Below are 16,622 nucleotides of genomic sequence, written 5' to 3'. Positions count from 1 at the left end.
TTCTCCCATAATTCAGGTTTACTTGTTGTCCCTAAAGTCTCTAAAAGTAGAGTAGCAGCCAGAGCCTTCAACTATCAGGCTCCTCTCCTGTGGAATCATCTCCCAGTTTCAGTTCAGGAGGCAAACACCCTCTCTATGTTTAAGAGTAGACTTAAAACCTTTATCTTTTATGATAAAGATTATAGTAAGAGCTGGTCAGGCTTGTCTTGGACCTGCTCTTAGTTCTGTGGCTATAGGTCTAGAATTATGGGGGACACATGACATACGGAGCATCTCTTTCCTCTTCTCCCTCCTTATCACATGAAAGAAATGAATGTCTCATCAATACATGTTACTGACTTGACTTCTTCCCCGGAGTCCTTGTGCTTTATTGTTTGCAGATCCAAGATCGCTGCTGTGGCCACATCGTGGATCGTGATGGTGGATTGTAAATTATGATCATGGAACATAGATCATGACAGTGGATGGTGAATCAGAGATCGTGATGGTGGATCCTGATCATGGATAGTTGTGATGGTGGATTATGGATTGTGTCAAAGTCAACTTTATATTCAATTCTGCCATATGTACAGGACATAGACAGGACTGCTTGAGATCCAATATGCCTACTGTGTGTTATGTGTAAGTACTGAGATTAAGCTATTTTGTACTTGATAGTAGGGGAGACAGTGAGAAATATCTCAAGTAATACTTTGAATACTGTTTTAGCGTAAATAAGGTATGCACTCTCTACTCTCCTGTGGATCTTTTTTTTTTATATGTAAATGTTGTGTATTTAGCACAAATTAATTTAAAGTTCTTACTGAGTGTTGTGTAAAATCTGCTGATCAATGGTCAACTCATCAGTGAAGAAAGGGTTCAGGAGCCCTTTGACAACTTAAGCTGAAATATTTATTGACGTTTGACCAAGGAGAATTCAGCATTCATCCATACAACATCTGTGCATGATGCTCTCTCATATTCTGAAGTCTGCTTTCCTTCAGTCACATTTTAAACCCCAACAAATCATTTAATCTCTGGGTGAGCTTGTTCCTAAACAATCAAATGTATTTTCTAGTTAGAGAGACAGTATTGCCTGCGTACGCAGTCTCATATCTGTGATGTCTAGGGAGTGAAGGCTTTGACCTTCGCCAAGCTCTCGCACTTCCCAAACACAACAGTCTGTTGCACTCTGCCCCAGCTAGTTAAATATTATGGACAAATAATTCTAAACAATTCTAAACCTAAAATGACATCTGTTCAGATTCTTAATTCCAACACATTTTTGGGTTCTTTGATTGTCTCTTGCTCAATGTCTGATTCTCCACGAATCCTGATTGAGTGCAGCTAGTGAGTTTGGCACCATCAGTCCTGCATAAGTCCTTATCCTTTTCTCCCCAATCATATCGCTTCTTTCTCCTCCTGTAAGCTTTTTCTGCTGCTCTTTATATATTTTAAAGCATGGTCTACGAACCTCTGGTTTAGATTTTTTCTGTAGCAACTCCTTATCATCCTCCTGAACACACAATAGAGGATTTCGTTTCATGTTCAATTTGGTGAGGTTTTTTAGAACATGCAGAAAGTCTGGTACGTTGAGGAAGAGGTTATCAAACAGGCCAAACTCTTGGAGACTGTCTAGAGCCACCATAGTGGGAGGGAGGTTGTCCAGCTTGTTCATACCCAGATTGAGACACGTCAGACTGGTGAGAGAACCCAGAGTGGGGGGTAAACCTGCCGAGGTTAGGAAATTGTTAGAGAGGTTGAGGTGGGTCAGCGCCACCAGGTTGCTGATTGACTCTGGCACAGACTCTAGTTTGTTGCTGTGCAGATCAAGCCATTTAAGTGATGAGAAATTCCCAAAGCTGAGCGGCAGTTTCCTAATCAGGTTGCGACTGAGGTCCAATGCATCAAAGTCGGTCAGCTTGAGAAGACACTTTGGGAAATTGGTTATACCCATGTTGCTAAGGGTCAGTCTGCGATGTCCATCTGGTGTCATCCGTATTGCTTTTCTGGCGATCTTGAGAGTGATCTTAGTCCCTTTAACTTCCTTCCTTTTGGGCATGCTACATATTTTGTCTTTTGAGATCAGTAATGCAGCATTTCTGTTATGGTGCAAACCTGAAAAATAAAGACCATGAAATCAAGTATGTCTTCTGAGAGTTTTTGTCACAGCTTTGCAAAGGGTCCACTGTGAGAAACAATGTTGCAAAAGAGACTGAACCAGTGTCATAGACATGGAAGGATCACAGACAAGATCAAATGACATTCCTTTTCTATGAGGGAGAAAATCAAAGCTTTGAATTATCCTTTGATAAGGAGTTGCAGCCTGGTATGATTTAGCAGTCGGAGCAATCAACATGTTCATTGTTGAATTCCCTTCTTGCACGATGTAGTGTGACTTACATCTGCTTTCTACACTGTCCGTCTGTTCACTTCCTGTCGACGCCAGACTGTTACTCTCACATTCAACTTGATCTCCACACAATGTTTTCTCGCGCTTCAACCTTTTTTTAATTCTCACAATTAGCTTTTAAATATCTTGAATAAAATCTACTGTTCATATTTTGTATATAGAGTTCCTTTTTAGCATTTTTAATCATGGTTTGTGATGGGCTCTGGTACTTTGAAGATCTTGAAAGTGGCCCAGAGGAAATTATGTGGTACTGACCATAAAACTAGTTCACATTTATTTCTTCCATTTTTTTATTGGGATGATATGTTGACAAACTTACGATCATGTATTTAGTTATTAATCAATGGTGTCAGATCATGTCTGCGTGTCGCTCCTTTTCACACAGGCTCTTAATGTCATGTTTCATGTTGTACTGAGCACATGTTGACGAGTCATTTTTCATAATGTTTAAATGAGCCTCATAAACTCTGGAGCGAAGTATACTTCATGTACTGATCAGATCCTGATAACTTGTGATGAGTGTTTATTAGTTATAGTGAGAGCAGGTCAGAGTGGAGGAGGAAACAGAAACTCCAGCTCGGTATAAAATTACTGCAGCTTCTGCTTTGATACTTTAGCAGCTGCAATTGGAGAGAAACTCTGTGTTTTCGCTGTTTGTTTCCATTGTTCTTCAACAAAGTCACTTACCAGCTGCTTCACATGACCAAGCTCTGATCTCACTGTGTGTCAATCTGAGCGAGTGAGTAGGCGCAGAGTCCCTGGGCCTGTGTGTGTGTGTGTGTGTGCTGTCTCTCTCTGGAGTGAATGCCATGATTATGTTTATCATATGAAAAATGATTCATTCAGTTCATCGTTCACGAAAAATTTGAACGTTTGTGCACAACAATGCATTAGTGAAATCAAGGAAGATGACACGTAGATCTCTCTTCTCACTCTTGGCAGATTTGATTTGGTGCCAGATCATGCTAGTGTGTTCTAAACCTCCAGAGAACCCTGGAATTCCAGTGTTTTGGACTGTTGTATCCACCAGCTTGTTTTTTACGAGATGGTTCGTCAGCTTTTGGGCTATGAAGCTAAAGGAGACCTTGCCTTCTATATTGAGGAGACTGACAGGCCGAAATTGGCGAATGTTTGAGGATTCCTCCTCTTTTGGTACCAGTACTCTTCCAGCTCTGTGCCAAGCTTTGGGTATTGTTTGCTTCACCCGAGCCACATTAATTTCCACAAGAAGCGTAGAACATCTGGAGCATTCTTGGATACCCTGTATGGGACACCATTCGGGCCAGGGGCTGATGACGCTTCTGTCCATTTCAGAGTGCTCACATCCATTTAGTGTTCTGGCTGCTCAATGTGTGGGATATCAGATGGAATAGCAATCGGATTATGTCTTTTTGTATTAGGGTGTATTCTTTCCAGGTGCTCCTCTTCTACCTGCTTCAAGGTCCTCCTTTGCTGAATGTCTCTCCATGCGTTTTTTGATTAACTCCTCACCAACAAACCAACCAGTGACCTTAATGGCTCAAACAATATCAGGATGGCTCTACAAATTACAGGTTTCCACAGCTATTCACACCTTGACTCAGAGAACCCCAACAACCCACTAACTGGTGGGGAGCAAGGCCACTACCTTCCAAGTGGGTGTTAGTAGAGAAGAATTAACTGAAACAAAGTCATCACATATCTAAGAGCAGTGTATTTCAAAGCGAACAGTAAAATGTACATGTTGTCAGTTTCTCAACAAATTAATCTGCCACAATGACCAAACGATGACTCTACCATCTCTGAGCTGCACTTTAGATCAGCGGTATATGACCATGTGGCCTAATGGACAAGGTGTCTGACTTTGGATCAGAAGTTTAAGGGTTTGAGTCCCTATGAGGTTGAATAGCACTATATTTACACAAATATCAATGCTGTAGTGCTGCCAGTAATAACTGAAATGATAGATGTGTACAATTCTTCCAATATGGTGTTTAAATTTTACCTAGGTGCTCTAACTGGTCATGTCCTTTATCCCATGTGAAATTCCCAGCAAGGTTGGTAAAAACGTGTCTGTACTTATTTGAGTTACTTTGTAGACACAGTAAAAAATAATTGACCAAGACCAATCTGAGAGTATGAAATGGCTTTTCTATTCCATATCTTAGGGGTTCAAGACCCTTTGTGGTTGAAACTAGCATCTCAATTGTTCTGAGCTTTAATTTGAGCTGTCATGGTTGACATTGTTCTATAAATGATGGCATCGCATCTCTGACAAAATACTGGCCAGTATGGGGGTTGAACCCATGACCTTGGCGTTATTAGCACCACGCTCTGACCAACTGAGCTAACCGGCCGCACGAAGGGTGAGGATCCACTCAATGTATTTTTCCGTTGTTCATTTTACACAGGGTAAATAAAAGTGGAAGTGCAGTATGATGGAGCCACCTTTTAAGTTTGGTGTCAGTAGAGAAGAATGAGCTGAAACAAAGTGGTCACATGTACCTTAGGGCACCAGATGTGTCACCTTGTTAAACCCTATGAGATTAACTGTGATTTGTGAATATGGACTATTTTAATAATTTCGAATGATTGATTGACCTTGAGTTTAGATGAACTAGTTCAAAAGTGAATCAACTGGATATACAATCCCATGTAATGTTCCCAGTGAATTCAATCATAAGTACTATTCCCACAGAGTTTGCTAAATGTCTCTCCATGCGTTTTTTTGATTAACTCCTCACCAACAAACCAACCAGTGACATTAATGGCTCAAACAATATCAGGATGGCTCTACAAATTACAGGTTTCCACAGCTATTCACACCTTGACTCAGAGAACCCCAACAACCCACTAACTGGTGGGGAGCAAGGCCACTACCTTCCAAGTGGGTGTTAGTAGAGAAGAATTAACTGAAACAAAGTCATCACATATCTAAGAGCAGTGTATTTCAAAGCGAACAGTAAAATGTACATGTTGTCAGTTTCTCAACAAATTAATCTGCCACAATGACCAAACGATGACTCTACCATCTCTGAGCTGCACTTTAGATCAGAGGTATATGACCATGTGGCCTAATGGACAAGGTGTCTGACTTTGGATCAGAAGTTTAAGGGTTTGAGTCCCTATGTGGTTGAATAGCACTAAATTTACACAAATATCAATGCTGTAGTGCTGCCAGTAATAACTGAAATGATAGATGTTGTGTACAATTCTTCCAGTATGGTGTTTAAATTTTACCTAGGTGCTCTAACCGGTCATGTCCTTTATCCCATGTGAAATTCCCAGCAAGGTTGGTAAAAACGTGTCTGTACTTATTTGAGTTACTTTGTAGACAGTAAAAAATAATTGACCAAGACCAATCTGAGAGTATGAAATGGCTTTTCTATTCCATATCTTAGGGGTTCAAGGCCATTTGTGGTTGAAACTAGCATCTCAATTGTTCTGAGCTTTAATTTGAGCTGTCATGGTTGACATTGTTCTATAAATGATGGCATCGCATCTCTGACAAAATACTGGCCAGTATGGGGGTTGAACCCATGACCTTGGCGTTATTAGCACCACGCTCTGACCAACTGAGCTAACCGGCCGCATGAAGGGTGAGGATCCACTCAATGTATTTTTCCGTTGTTCATTTTACACAGGGTAAATAAAAGTGGAAGTGCAGTATGATGGAGCCACCTTTTAAGTTCGGTGTCAGTAGAGAAGAATGAGCTGAAACAAAGTGGTCACATGTACCTTAGGGCACCGGATGTGTCACCTTGTTAAACCCTATGAGATTAACTGTGATTTGTGAATATGGACTGTTTTAATAAATCCGAATGATTGATTGACCTTGAGTTTAGATGAACTAGTTCAAAAGTGAATCAACTGGATATACAATCCCAAGTAATGTTCCCAGTGAATTCAATCATAAGTACTATTCCCACAGAGTTTGCTAAATGTCTCTCCATGCGTTTTTTTGATTAACTCCTCACCAACAAACCAACCAGTGACCTTAATGGCTCAAACAATATCAGGATGGCTCTACAAATTACAGGTTTCCACAGCTATTCACACCTTGACTCAGAGAACCCCAACAACCCACTAACTGGTGGGGAGCAAGGCCACTACCTTCCAAGTGGGTGTTAGTAGAGAAGAATTAACTGAAACAAAGTCATCACATATCTAAGAGCAGTGTATTTCAAAGCGAACAGTAAAATGTACATGTTGTCAGTTTCTCAACAAATTAATCTGCCACAATGACCAAACGATGACTCTACCATCTCTGAGCTGCACTTTAGATCAGCGGTATATGACCATGTGGCCTAATGGACAAGGTGTCTGACTTTGGATCAGAAGTTTAAGGGTTTGAGTCCCTATGAGGTTGAATAGCACTATATTTACACAAATATCAATGCTGTAGTGCTGCCAGTAATAACTGAAATGATAGATGTGTACAATTCTTCCAATATGGTGTTTAAATTTTACCTAGGTGCTCTAACTGGTCATGTCCTTTATCCCATGTGAAATTCCCAGCAAGGTTGGTAAAAACGTGTCTGTACTTATTTGAGTTACTTTGTAGACACAGTAAAAAATAATTGACCAAGACCAATCTGAGAGTATGAAATGGCTTTTCTATTCCATATCTTAGGGGTTCAAGACCCTTTGTGGTTGAAACTAGCATCTCAATTGTTCTGAGCTTTAATTTGAGCTGTCATGGTTGACATTGTTCTATAAATGATGGCATCGCATCTCTGACAAAATACTGGCCAGTATGGGGGTTGAACCCATGACCTTGGCGTTATTAGCACCACGCTCTGACCAACTGAGCTAACCGGCCGCACGAAGGGTGAGGATCCACTCAATGTATTTTTCCGTTGTTCATTTTACACAGGGTAAATAAAAGTGGAAGTGCAGTATGATGGAGCCACCTTTTAAGTTTGGTGTCAGTAGAGAAGAATGAGCTGAAACAAAGTGGTCACATGTACCTTAGGGCACCAGATGTGTCACCTTGTTAAACCCTATGAGATTAACTGTGATTTGTGAATATGGACTATTTTAATAATTTCGAATGATTGATTGACCTTGAGTTTAGATGAACTAGTTCAAAAGTGAATCAACTGGATATACAATCCCATGTAATGTTCCCAGTGAATTCAATCATAAGTACTATTCCCACAGAGTTTGCTAAATGTCTCTCCATGCGTTTTTTTGATTAACTCCTCACCAACAAACCAACCAGTGACATTAATGGCTCAAACAATATCAGGATGGCTCTACAAATTACAGGTTTCCACAGCTATTCACACCTTGACTCAGAGAACCCCAACAACCCACTAACTGGTGGGGAGCAAGGCCACTACCTTCCAAGTGGGTGTTAGTAGAGAAGAATTAACTGAAACAAAGTCATCACATATCTAAGAGCAGTGTATTTCAAAGCGAACAGTAAAATGTACATGTTGTCAGTTTCTCAACAAATTAATCTGCCACAATGACCAAACGATGACTCTACCATCTCTGAGCTGCACTTTAGATCAGAGGTATATGACCATGTGGCCTAATGGACAAGGTGTCTGACTTTGGATCAGAAGTTTAAGGGTTTGAGTCCCTATGTGGTTGAATAGCACTAAATTTACACAAATATCAATGCTGTAGTGCTGCCAGTAATAACTGAAATGATAGATGTTGTGTACAATTCTTCCAGTATGGTGTTTAAATTTTACCTAGGTGCTCTAACCGGTCATGTCCTTTATCCCATGTGAAATTCCCAGCAAGGTTGGTAAAAACGTGTCTGTACTTATTTGAGTTACTTTGTAGACAGTAAAAAATAATTGACCAAGACCAATCTGAGAGTATGAAATGGCTTTTCTATTCCATATCTTAGGGGTTCAAGGCCATTTGTGGTTGAAACTAGCATCTCAATTGTTCTGAGCTTTAATTTGAGCTGTCATGGTTGACATTGTTCTATAAATGATGGCATCGCATCTCTGACAAAATACTGGCCAGTATGGGGGTTGAACCCATGACCTTGGCGTTATTAGCACCACGCTCTGACCAACTGAGCTAACCGGCCGCATGAAGGGTGAGGATCCACTCAATGTATTTTTCCGTTGTTCATTTTACACAGGGTAAATAAAAGTGGAAGTGCAGTATGATGGAGCCACCTTTTAAGTTCGGTGTCAGTAGAGAAGAATGAGCTGAAACAAAGTGGTCACATGTACCTTAGGGCACCGGATGTGTCACCTTGTTAAACCCTATGAGATTAACTGTGATTTGTGAATATGGACTGTTTTAATAAATCCGAATGATTGATTGACCTTGAGTTTAGATGAACTAGTTCAAAAGTGAATCAACTGGATATACAATCCCAAGTAATGTTCCCAGTGAATTCAATCATAAGTACTATTCCCACAGAGTTTGCTAAATGTCTCTCCATGCGTTTTTTTGATTAACTCCTCACCAACAAACCAACCAGTGACCTTAATGGCTCAAACAATATCAGGATGGCTCTACAAATTACAGGTTTCCACAGCTATTCACACCTTGACTCAGAGAACCCCAACAACCCACTAACTGGTGGGGAGCAAGGCCACTACCTTCCAAGTGGGTGTTAGTAGAGAAGAATTAACTGAAACAAAGTCATCACATATCTAAGAGCAGTGTATTTCAAAGCGAACAGTAAAATGTACATGTTGTCAGTTTCTCAACAAATTAATCTGCCACAATGACCAAACGATGACTCTACCATCTCTGAGCTGCACTTTAGATCAGAGGTATATGACCATGTGGCCTAATGGACAAGGTGTCTGACTTTGGATCAGAAGTTTAAGGGTTTGAGTCCCTATGTGGTTGAATTGCACTACATTTACACAAATATCAATGCTGTAGTGCTGCCAGTAATAACTGAAATGATAGATGTGTACAATTCTTCCAGTATGGTGTTTAAATTTTACCTAGGTGCTCTAACCGGTCATGTCCTTTATCCCATGTGATATTCCCAGCAAGGTTGGTAAAAACGTGTCTGTACTTATTTGAGTTACTTTGTAGACACAGTAAAAAATAATTGACCAAGACCAATCTGAGAATATGAAATGGCTTTTCTATTCCATATCTTAGGGGTTCAAGGCCCTTTGTGGTTGAAACTAGCATCTCAATTGTTCTGAGCTTTAATTTGAGCTGTCATGGTTGACATTGTTCTATAAATGATGGCATCGCATCTCTGACAAAATACTGGCCAGTATGGGGGTTGAACCCATGACCTTGGCATTATTAGCACCACGCTCTGACCAACTGAGCTAACCGGCCGCATGAAGGGTGAGGATCCACTCAATGTATTTTTCCGTTGTTCATTTTACACAGGGTAAATAAAAGTGGAAGTGCAGTATGATGGAGCCACCTTTTAAGTTCGGTGTCAGTAGAGAAGAATGAGCTGAAACAAAGTGGTCACATGTACCTTAGGGCACCGGATGTGTCACCTTGTTAAACCCTATGAGATTAACTGTGATTTGTGAATATGGACTATTTTAATAAATCCGAATGATTGATTGACCTTGAGTTTAGATGAACTAGTTCAAAAGTGAATCAACTGGATATACAATCCCAAGTAATGTTCCCAGTGAATTCAATCATAAGTACTATTCCCACAGAGTTTGCTAAATGTCTCTCCATGCGTTTTTTTGATTAACTCCTCACCAACAAACCAACCAGTGACATTAATGGCTCAAACAATATCAGGATGGCTCTACAAATTACAGGTTTCCACAGCTATTCACACCTTGACTCAGAGAACCCCAACAACCCACTAACTGGTGGGGAGTGGGGCCACTACCTTCCAAGTGGGTGTTAGTAGAGAAGAATTAACTGAAACAAAGTCATCACATATCTAAGAGCAGTGTATTTCAAAGCGAACAGTAAAATGTACATGTTGTCAGTTTCTCAACAAATTAATCTGCCACAATGACCAAACGATGAATCTACCATGTCTCAGCTGCACTTTAGATCAGAGGTATATGACCATGTGGCCTAATGGACAAGGTGTCTGACTTTGGATCAGAAGTTTAAGGGTTTGAGTCCCTATGTGGTTGAATAGCACTAAATTTACACAAATATCAATGCTGTAGTGCTGCCAGTAATAACTGAAATGATAGATGTGTACAATTCTTCCAGTATGGTGTTTAAATTTTACCTAGGTGCTCTAACCGGTCATGTCCTTTATCCCATGTGAAATTCCCAGCAAGGTTGGTAAAAATGTGTCTGTACTTATTTGAGTTACTTTGTAGACTCACTTAAAATAATTGACCAAGACAAACCTGAGTGTGTGAAATGGCTTTTCTATTCCATATCTTAGGGGTTCAAGACCCTTTGTGGTTGAAACTAGCATCTCAATTGTTCTGAGTGTTAATTTGAGCTGTCATGGTTGACATTGTTCTATAAATGATGGCATCACATCTCTGACAAACACTGGCCAGTATGGGGGTTGAACCCATGACCTTGGCGTTATTAGCACCACGCTCTGACCAACTGAGCTAACCGGCCATGTGAAGGGAGAGGATCCACTCAATGTATTTTCCCGTTGTTCATTTTGCACAGGGTAAATAAAAGTGGAAGTGCAGTATGATGGAGCCACCTTTTAAGTTCGGTGTCAGTAGAGAAGAATGAGCTGAAACAAAGTGGTCACATGTACCTTAGGGCACCGGATGTGTCACCTTGTTAAACCCTATGAGATTAACTGTGATTTGTGAATATGGACTATTTTAATAATTTCGAATGATTGATTGACCTTGAGTTTAGATGAACTAGTTCAAAAGTGAATCAGCTGGATATACAATCCCAACTAATCTTCCCACTAAATTCAATTGTATGTACTATCCCCACCGAGTTTGCTGAATGTCTCTCCATGCGTTTTTTGATTAACTCCTCACCAACAAACCAACCAGTGACCTTAATGGCTCAAACAATATCAGGATGGCTCTACAAATTACAGGTTTCCACAGCTATTCACACCTTGACTCAGAGAACCCCAACAACCCACTAACTGGTGGGGAGCAAGGCCACTACCTTCCAAGTGGGTGTTAGTAGAGAAGAATTAACTGAAACAAAGTCATCACATATCTAAGAGCAGTGTATTTCAAAGCGAACAGTAAAATGTACATGTTGTCAGTTTCTCAACAAATTAATCTGCCACAATGACCAAACGATGAATCTACCATGTCTCAGCTGCACTTTAGATCAGAGGTATATGACCATGTGGCCTAATGGACAAGGTGTCTGACTTTGGATCAGAAGTTTAAGGGTTTGAGTCCCTATGTGGTTGAATTGCACTACATTTACACAAATATCAATGCTGTAGTGCTGCCAGTAATAACTGAAATGATAGATGTGTACAATTCTTCCAGTATGGTGTTTAAATTTTACCTAGGTGCTCTAACCGGTCATGTCCTTTATCCCATGTGAAATTCCCAGCAAGGTTGGTAAAAACGTGTCTGTACTTATTTGAGTTACTTTGTAGACACAGTAAAAAATAATTGACCAAGATCAATCAGAGAGTATGAAATGGGTTTTCTATTCCATATCTTAGGGGTTCAAGGCCATTTGTGGTTGAAACTAGCATCTCAATTGTTCTGAGCTTTAATTTGAGCTGTCATGGTTGACATTGTTCTATAAATGATGGCATCACATCTCTGACAAACACTGGCCAGTATGGGGGTTGAACCCATGACCTTGGCGTTATTAGCACCACGCTCTGACCAACTGAGCTAACCGGCCGCATGAAGGGTGAGGATCCACTCAATGTATTTTTCCGTTGTTCATTTTGCACAGGGTAAATAAAAGTGGAAGTGCAGTATGATGGAGCCACCTTTTAAGTTCGGTGTCAGTAGAGAAGAATGAGCTGAAACAAAGTGGTCACATGTACCTTAGGGCACCGGATGTGTCACCTTGTTAAACCCTATGAGATTAACTGTGATTTGTGAATATGGACTATTTTAATAATTTCGAATGATTGATTGACCTTGAGTTTAGATGAACTAGTTCAAAAGTGAATCAACTGGATATACAATCCCAAGTAATGTTCCCAGTGAATTCAATCATAAGTACTATTCCCACAGAGTTTGCTAAACGTCTCTCCATGCGTTTTTTTGATTAACTCCACACCAAGACACCAACCAGTGACCTTAATGGCTCAAACAATATCAGGATGGCTCTACAAATTACAGGTTTCCACAGCTATTCACACCTTGACTCAGAGAACCCCAATGACCCACTAACTGGTGGGGAGCAAGGCCACTACCTTCCAAGTGGGTGTTAGTAGAGAAGAATTAACTGAAACAAAGTCATCACATATCTAAGAGCAGTGTATTTCAAAGCGAACAGTAAAATGTACATGTTGTCAGTTTCTCAACAAATAAATCTGCCACAATGACCAGATGATTATACTACCATGTCTCAGCTGCACTTTAGATCAGAGCTATGTGGCCTGATGGACAAGGTGTCTGACTTTGGATCAGATGTTTAAGGGTTTGAGTCCCTATGTGGTTGAATAGCACTAAATTTACACAAATATCAATGCTGTAGTGCTGCCAGTAATAACTGAAATGATAGATGTGTACAATTCTTCCAGTAAGGTGTTGAAATTTTACCTAGGTGCTCTAACCGGTCATGTCCTTTATCCCATGTGATATTCCCAGCAAGGTTGGTAAAAATGTGTTTGTACTTATTTGAGTTACTTTGTAGACACAGTAAAAAATAATTGACAAAGACAAACCTGAGTGTGTGAAATGGCTTTTCTATTCCATATCTTAGGGGTTCAAGGCCCTTTGTGGTTGAAACTAGCATCTCAATTGTTCTGAGTGTTAATTTGAGCTGTCATGGTTGACATTGTTCTATAAATGATGGCATCGCATCTCTGACAAAATACTGGCCAGTATGGGGGTTGAACCCATGACCTTGGCGTTATTAGCACCACGCTCTGACCAACTGAGCTAACCGGCCATGTGAAGGGAGAGGATCCACTCAATGTATTTTCCCGTTGTTCATTTTGCACAGGGTAAATAAAAGTGGAAGTGCAGTATGATGGAGCCACCTTTTAAGTTCGGTGTCAGTAGAGAAGAATGAGCTGAAACAAAGTGGTCACATGTACCTTAGGGCACCGGATGTGTCACCTTGTTAAACCCTATGAGATTAACTGTGATTTGTGAATATGGACTATTTTAATAATTTCGAATGATTGATTGACCTTGAGTTTAGATGAACTAGTTCAAAAGTGAATCAACTGGATATACAATCCCAAGTAATGTTCCCAGTGAATTCAATCATAAGTACTATTCCCACAGAGTTTGCTAAACGTCTCTCCATGCGTTTTTTTGATTAACTCCACACCAAGACACCAACCAGTGACCTTAATGGCTCAAACAATATCAGGATGGCTCTACAAATTACAGGTTTCCACAGCTATTCACACCTTGACTCAGAGAACCCCAATGACCCACTAACTGGTGGGGAGCAAGGCCACTACCTTCCAAGTGGGTGTTAGTAGAGAAGAATTAACTGAAACAAAGTCATCACATATCTAAGAGCAGTGTATTTCAAAGCGAACAGTAAAATGTACATGTTGTCAGTTTCTCAACAAATAAATCTGCCACAATGACCAGATGATTATACTACCATGTCTCAGCTGCACTTTAGATCAGAGCTATGTGGCCTGATGGACAAGGTGTCTGACTTTGGATCAGATGTTTAAGGGTTTGAGTCCCTATGTGGTTGAATAGCACTAAATTTACACAAATATCAATGCTGTAGTGCTGCCAGTAATAACTGAAATGATAGATGTGTACAATTCTTCCAGTAAGGTGTTGAAATTTTACCTAGGTGCTCTAACCGGTCATGTCCTTTATCCCATGTGATATTCCCAGCAAGGTTGGTAAAAATGTGTCTGTACTTATTTGAGTTACTTTGTAGACACAGTAAAAAATAATTGACAAAGACAAACCTGAGTGTGTGAAATGGCTTTTCTATTCCATATCTTAGGGGTTCAAGGCCCTTTGTGGTTGAAACTAGCATCTCAATTGTTCTGAGTGTTAATTTGAGCTGTCATGGTTGACATTGTTCTATAAATGATGGCATCACATCTCTGACAAACACTGGCCAGTATGGGGGTTGAACCCATGACCTTGGCGTTATTAGCACCACGCTCTGACCAACTGAGCTAACCGGCCATGTGAAGGGAGAGGATCCACTCAATGTATTTTCCCGTTGTTCATTTTGCACAGGGTAAATAAAAGTGGAAGTGCAGTATGATGGAGCCACCTTTTAAGTTCGGTGTCAGTAGAGAAGAATGAGCTGAAACAAAGTGGTCACATGTACCTTAGGGCACCGGATGTGTCACCTTGTTAAACCCTATGAGATTAACTGTCATTTGTGAATATGGACTATTTTAATAATTTCGAATGATTGATTGACCTTGAGTTTAGATGAACTAGTTCAAAAGTGAATCAACTGGATATACAATCCCAAGTAATGTTCCCAGTGAATTCAATCATAAGTACTATTCCCACAGAGTTTGCTAAATGTCTCTCCATGCGTTTTTTTGATTAACTCCACACCAAGACACCAACCAGTGACCTTAATGGCTCAAACAATATCAGGATGGCTCTACAAATTACAGGTTTCCACAGCTATTCACACCTTGACTCAGAGAACCCCAATGACCCACTAACTGGTGGGGAGTGGGGCCACCGCCTTCCAAATGGGTGTTAGTAGAGAAGAATTAACTGCAACAAAGTCTTGACATACCTATCAGTAAAATGTGCATGTTGTCAACTTCTTAACCAATTATTCTGCCTCAACGACCAAACGATGGCTCTCTACGACATCTCACCTGAACCTTTGTTTGGATGCACAAGACCACGTGGCCTAATGGACAAGGCGTCTGACTTCGAATCAGAAGATTGAGGGTTCGAGTCCCTTCGTGGTTGAATAACACTCTATTTAACCAAGGTAAGTGTTTAGGGAATGCTACAATTCAAGGAAACCTCTTGCAAATGTGGCTTGTACACATCACATTGGGGATTTCAGCGAGCTCTAAATAGCCGTGTCCTCAATCCCACAGCAAGGTTGGTAAAAATGTCTCTCCTTGCCCAAGACTAAAACACATCACAGTGTATGAAATGGCTTTCCTATTCCATATCCCAGGTTTTCAAGACCCTTTGTGGTTGAAACTAGGAGCTAAAATGTTCTGAGCTTTAATTTGGGCTGTCAGGATAGACATTGTTCAAAACTTGGTCATAATAGTCACTGAACAAACACTGCAGGTAGAAGTGACATCATGCTGGTGGATATTTCATTAAGGGAGCAATCTTTCTGCCATGTTCTATAATTCAGAGAAAATGATGTATCACTTACAAACAATTGGCCAGTATGGGGGTTGAACCCATGACCTTGGCGTTATTAGCACCACGCTCTGACCAACTGAGCTAACCGGCCATGTAAAGTGTGCAGATCAACTCCATTTATGTTCCCAGTGTTCATTTTGCACAAGATGCCCAACAGTGGAAGTGCAGTATGATGTAGCCACCTTCCAGGTTTGGTGTTAGTAGAGAAGAATGAGCTGAAACAAAGTGGTCACATGTACCTTAGGGCAGCAGATGTCACACCTTGATAATGCCAATGAGATTCACTGTGATTTGTGAATATGGACTATTTTAATAAATTCGAATGATTGATTGACTTTGAGTTTTGATGAACTAGCTCAAAAGTGAATCAGCTGGATATACAATCCCAACTAATCTTCCCACTAAATTCAATTGTATGTACTATCCCCACCGAGTTTGGTAACCATCTCTCCATGCGATTTGATATACTCCACACCAAGACACTAACCAGTGACCCTAATGGCTCAAATGATATCAGGGTGGGTCTCCAAATTACAGGTCTCCACAGCTATTCACACCTTGGCTCAGAGAACCCCAATGACCCACTAACTGGTGGGGAGGGGGGCCACCACCTTCCAAATGGGTGTTAGTAGAGAAGAATTAGCTGCAACAAAGTTTTCACAGCACCACACAAGCAAAGAAAAACATTTTTTAATTTAATATTCTGCATTAGGTATGTATTCTGAGTAACAGTTTTTTAAAATCCAAAATAGATTTCCATTTTGTCATAATACTGAAGTACTAAACATTGCAAATTGCAATTACATTGAAGTTGGATGTTGGTAAAACAAATCACGAAGGACAGATTTCAGGAACACTGAACATTTTTTCAAAAACACGAA

The 16,622-nt window shown here is 40.4% G+C and overlaps 11 non-coding genes and 1 pseudogene across 11 annotated transcripts; 1 reads left to right on the top strand and 11 right to left on the bottom strand.

The window, feature by feature from the left end:
* Positions 1-1,139: 1,139 nt before the first annotated feature.
* LOC109643246 (leucine-rich repeat-containing protein 18 pseudogene) lies at positions 1,140-2,173 on the bottom strand (annotated as a pseudogene).
* Positions 2,174-4,654: 2,481 nt separating this feature from the next.
* Positions 4,655-4,728, bottom strand: trnai-aau (transfer RNA isoleucine (anticodon AAU)). Its single transcript has one exon. It is a non-coding gene; the product is annotated as a tRNA-Ile (tRNA).
* A 1,159-nt stretch (positions 4,729-5,887) lies between these two features.
* On the bottom strand, positions 5,888-5,961 carry trnai-aau (transfer RNA isoleucine (anticodon AAU)). The gene has a single exon. It is a non-coding gene; the product is annotated as a tRNA-Ile (tRNA).
* Positions 5,962-7,119: 1,158 nt separating this feature from the next.
* Positions 7,120-7,193, bottom strand: trnai-aau (transfer RNA isoleucine (anticodon AAU)). The gene has a single exon. It is a non-coding gene; the product is annotated as a tRNA-Ile (tRNA).
* A 1,159-nt stretch (positions 7,194-8,352) lies between these two features.
* trnai-aau (transfer RNA isoleucine (anticodon AAU)) lies at positions 8,353-8,426 on the bottom strand. Its single transcript has one exon. It is a non-coding gene; the product is annotated as a tRNA-Ile (tRNA).
* A 1,158-nt stretch (positions 8,427-9,584) lies between these two features.
* Positions 9,585-9,658, bottom strand: trnai-aau (transfer RNA isoleucine (anticodon AAU)). Its single transcript has one exon. It is a non-coding gene; the product is annotated as a tRNA-Ile (tRNA).
* Positions 9,659-10,814: 1,156 nt separating this feature from the next.
* Positions 10,815-10,888, bottom strand: trnai-aau (transfer RNA isoleucine (anticodon AAU)). Its single transcript has one exon. It is a non-coding gene; the product is annotated as a tRNA-Ile (tRNA).
* A 1,156-nt stretch (positions 10,889-12,044) lies between these two features.
* Positions 12,045-12,118, bottom strand: trnai-aau (transfer RNA isoleucine (anticodon AAU)). Its single transcript has one exon. It is a non-coding gene; the product is annotated as a tRNA-Ile (tRNA).
* A 1,150-nt stretch (positions 12,119-13,268) lies between these two features.
* Positions 13,269-13,342, bottom strand: trnai-aau (transfer RNA isoleucine (anticodon AAU)). The gene has a single exon. It is a non-coding gene; the product is annotated as a tRNA-Ile (tRNA).
* A 1,149-nt stretch (positions 13,343-14,491) lies between these two features.
* On the bottom strand, positions 14,492-14,565 carry trnai-aau (transfer RNA isoleucine (anticodon AAU)). The gene has a single exon. It is a non-coding gene; the product is annotated as a tRNA-Ile (tRNA).
* Positions 14,566-15,251: 686 nt separating this feature from the next.
* Positions 15,252-15,324, top strand: trnar-ucg (transfer RNA arginine (anticodon UCG)). Its single transcript has one exon. It is a non-coding gene; the product is annotated as a tRNA-Arg (tRNA).
* Positions 15,325-15,758: 434 nt separating this feature from the next.
* trnai-aau (transfer RNA isoleucine (anticodon AAU)) lies at positions 15,759-15,832 on the bottom strand. The gene has a single exon. It is a non-coding gene; the product is annotated as a tRNA-Ile (tRNA).
* Between the last annotated feature and the right edge of the window lie 790 nt (positions 15,833-16,622).

This window comes from Paralichthys olivaceus, chromosome 4 (genome assembly GCF_024713975.1).
Source record: "Paralichthys olivaceus isolate ysfri-2021 chromosome 4, ASM2471397v2, whole genome shotgun sequence".
Classification (NCBI taxonomy): Eukaryota; Metazoa; Chordata; class Actinopteri; order Pleuronectiformes; family Paralichthyidae; genus Paralichthys; species Paralichthys olivaceus.
The sequence above is the reverse complement of the archived record's forward strand: the minus strand, read 5'-3'. Positions and strand labels throughout refer to the sequence as shown.